The following is a 4,508-nucleotide window of genomic DNA, read 5'->3' as shown; positions in this document are numbered from 1 at the left end:
TATATATATATATATATATATATATATATTTATATATACACATATATGTACACACACACACACATATATATGCACACACACACACACACACACATATATATATACACACACATATACATATATATATATATATATACACACATACATATATTCTGAACTTGAGAGCTGGGGCACTGTTGTTAGCTTTGCTACATGTTCACTAATTGAAACCCTCTGATATGTGGAATTCAGTGAATAAGGAAGTTTTATGTCACTGCTATCATCTCCATTTCGTTCTGTGAGGTAGGCTCATCCAGAACTGTTGACAGAAGGCGATCCAGTTCTGCTTTGAAGACACCTACATCCATCTCATGTAGGTTCCTCAGGTTTTTTGGAAGAATACTGAAGAGCTGTGGGTCCTCGAAACCCAAGCTGTTGCTGTATCTGGTCCTGTATCTTGATGGCAATGTTAGGATCTTTGGTGCTGTCTGTGTAACATTCAATGCTAAAGTTTGGTACAAATCCTTCCTGGATTTTCCAGATGTATATCACTGCATATTGTTCCCGCCTTCATTCTAAGTAGTAGAGTCTTAACTTTTTCAGCCTTTCTTAATAGCTGACATGTCACGAGTTGATCTTTGTTTTAGCTTCCCTGAATTGCTTCAAGTTGCACTGTTAATTATACACTGTGTGGTGACTATAACTGGTAGCAGTAGTCTAAGCAGCTGAGGACATATATACCTTCCGGAGGACCACCATGTTTTTCTGTCCTCTCATTCTGAAAATTCTAAAGATTCAGCCAGCCAGATGTCTGCATATTATTGCCAACTTAGTAATATGCACCTGGAAAGAAGAATCATAAACTGTCAAGTAAAGGAGAGGCACCTTTGCTTCCACTGATTCTGTTGCAAAGTGTTATTTTGAGTAAAGTTATTTGGTTGCAGACCTCTTTTGAGTCTTTTTATTATCACTGGGTCAGAGATAGTCCCCAAAGCCCTTCCAGATAAGTGATTGGTCATTCAAAGAGATTTATAGATTGCAAATTTATTCTGTTCAGTTACCTATCGGCATAGTGATCATTGGCAAACTCCAGAGGTAATGCTTTCATTTCCCCTTACGCCTCACGTCACACAGTTGTTAATGTTTATTTGAGTTGGGTCAATTCCTTCCAATTGCTATAGATCCATAATGCATCTTACAGCTGTGCAGTCACCTGTATGGTGAGGAATCCTACATTGGGGAGTGGTAACAACTAAGATAGAGTAGCTGACTGCTTATTGTGATCATTTGTCTTTTGCTTTTCCTTTAGCTTTATTCACTTTTGCAAACCCAGTGGACATTCATATGTTTCCGATTTCAAAGAAATTTGAACAGTAGATATAAGACACAAGTTTAAAAAGATTCCCAGCAATTCAACTTCTGTGGTTGACTTTAAGACCCCATTAATAGGGACCTTAACTCCCACATTTTAGAGATCCATGTGCTCCATTTTTCAGGAGCAAAAACCTTTGAATAGGTTTTATAAGATTTGGATTTTGGAATCTGGGCATAAAGATTTGTATGAGATAAATATGTCATGATTAGAATTTTTGTTAGGGTGTGTAAAGAGGGAAAGAACCCTCATTAAAATTCTTAATTTCCAATTTTGATGAAATTCAAATCATAGATATTTCAGTTCATTAGAGAAAATATAAAAGAAAAGTCTGATTCTTCAATTCCATGTGACACGGGCAGTGCCAGATATCTCTGCTTGTATATATATATATATATATATATATATATTGTTGTATTTGGGAATGATCATGTTGCCAGTTTAGTCAATAAAAACACACGCACTATATATTTGGTGTTAATTTGCTTCATCTTTATATTACATTAATCGTATTTCAGTCAGAGTTCTTTCGTCACACTTCTGTGACTTCATCAGTGGTCCTTTGCTTTCTTCTTTCTTATTTGTGTGTCCCACCTTACTAACGATCAGCCATTTTGACAAAATGTGGCTGCTGGGAGATGCTTTGTCTGGCAACAGGATTCTGCACCATGCCACACAAGCAGGAGAACCCAGACATGGCTGTCAGACAATTTCTGCAACCACATCACTCCTAACATCTGGCCACCTAACTCCCCAGACTGCAACCCCTTGATTATTATGCGTGGGGCAATAAAGCCACCTTCAGCTTCAACAATTGCTTCTATATGAGATCTAAATCATTTACATGCTCGAATCAAGTGGTCCTGGTTCATTTGGGACATTACTCTGACTATGAAAACTTTCAAAGAATATTTGGTGTTATGAGCATGTTCATTGACCTCTTTCTCAACAACGCTTCACATGTAATAGTCCAATGTTTTGAGATCTGGGGAATTAGGAGGCCAAATGTTAGGGGCTATGTGATCATGAAAATTTTCAGTCATTCATTCCTGTGTTATTAGAGCCATGTGTGATAGTGCAGAGTCTTACTGAAACAAATATGCCCTTCCGTTGCATACACTGTCTATCCAGGGCTTAACAATTATTTCCAGGACCTCAATGTAGATAGTAGAGTTAACTCTAAGGCCTTGTGGAAAGAAGTAAGGAGGCATCACATGTCCTTCATTGCTGACAACCCCTAAAACAATGACAGTTGCAGGAAATTTTGAATGCATAACACTTGGAACTTCAGAAGGGTCTGCACATAATCATCTGTCATTTCTTCTGTTGACTTTTTGATCTTGGTCGAAGTTTTTCTCGTTTGAGAAAAACCAAATCAAATATTCTTCTGCCAGATTTTTCAGTTTGTTTAAGACCCTTTGAAATCTGATGTAGAAATTTTCTTTCACTTTTCCTGACAAACAGACCTTTCCTCATCATATAAGATTTATATCTGATGTCTTCGTGGACAACATTTCTGACTGTTCCTTCTGACACATGAAGATCTTTTGCAATTGATCTCATGGACTATCTGGGATAGTAATCAATTGTCTGTTGAACTTGCTGGATAAATTCAGGTGCTCTGATGATTTCAGAGCATTTAGAATGCTTTTTATGCTTTAATACTGGTGATATGCTTCATCTTCAGTCCCTAGCTTCTTATAAACTTTGTAGATTAAAAAACCTGGCAACTTTTACAAATCAATATATTTCTAAATCACTATGCTCTGCGTTTATAACTACAATAACAGCATGCCTCTTCATTTCTTGAGAAAGCTAAGGGTCTGCCATTATTATTTGCTGAAACAAATATTATACAGAGTTAGCAAAAAATGCAGCAATGACCCCAAAAGAGTATCTCCTCAAATAACTTATGCACCCTGTATATATATATATATATATATATATACACACATACATATATACATAAACATACATATATACATAGTCAACTGCTACAAAGGTAAAGGTGATGCATTAGATACGAATAATTATAGCGGTATCAAGTTGTTGGTTCAGGTAATGAAAGTCACGGAGAGGGTCATAGCCCAACTACTTAGGAAGAATGTCAGTTTAGACGAAATGCAGTTTGGGTTTGTGCCTGGGAAAAGCACCACTGATGCTATATTTCTGGTAAGACAGCTGCAGGAGAAATACCTAGCCAAAGATGAACCTCTGTACCTGACTTTCATTGACGTGGAGAAAGCCTTTAACAGGGTCCCCTGATCTCTTATCTGGTAGTCAATGTGGAAACTAGGGATAGATGAGTGGTTAGTAAGAGCTGTACAAGCCTTATACAGGGAAGCTGTCAGTAAGGTGTGGGTTGGCAATGAGTATAGTGAAGAATTCCGAGCAGGGGTAGGGATCCACCAAGGATCAGACCTCAGCTCCTGCTTATCCATCATAGTCCTTCAGTTAATAACAGGAATTCAAGTCAGGATGCCCTGGGAGCTTCTCTATACTGATGATTTTGTTCTAATAGCTGAGTCACTATCAGAACTAGAAGAGAAGTTTCAGGTGTGGAAGCAAGGATTAGAATCGAAGGGCCTTAGAATCAATCTAGCAAAAACCAAAGTCTTAATTAGTAGGATGACAGACAAATCACAAATCCCTTCAGGTAGATGACTCTGCTCAATCTGTAGAAAAGGTGTAGGTAGAAACTCCATAAGATGTACCCGGTGTAAGCTATTGACATATATGAGGTGCAGCAATATCAAAGAAAGGCTAACTGGGAAGATAGTTTTTGTGTGTAACAAATGCTCAGGGGCAATAAACATTGAAAATGTGCAGGAAACAGCTTCTATCACATGCCTGGTGAAAAAACTAGAAGTAGTTGATAGTTTCCACTACTTAGATGACCAAGTCAGGAGTGGGGTTGGATGCTCTTAGAGTGTATCTGTTAGAATAAGAATAGACTGCGCAAAGTTCAGAGAGCTCTTATCTCAGCTGGTGACAAAGGGCTTCTCACTCAGAGTAAAAGGTAGACTGTATGACGCATGTGTGCGAACAGCCATGCTACATGGCAGTGAAACATGGGCCATGACTGCTGAGGACATGCGTAAGCTTGCAAGGAATATGTTGGATATGTAATGTCAGTGTGCATACATGACAGAGTGTA

The sequence above is a fragment of the Octopus bimaculoides genome, chromosome 10, assembly GCF_001194135.2.
Source record: "Octopus bimaculoides isolate UCB-OBI-ISO-001 chromosome 10, ASM119413v2, whole genome shotgun sequence".
NCBI lineage: Eukaryota > Metazoa > Mollusca > Cephalopoda > Octopoda > Octopodidae > Octopus > Octopus bimaculoides.
This window is presented reverse-complemented; position numbering follows the sequence as displayed.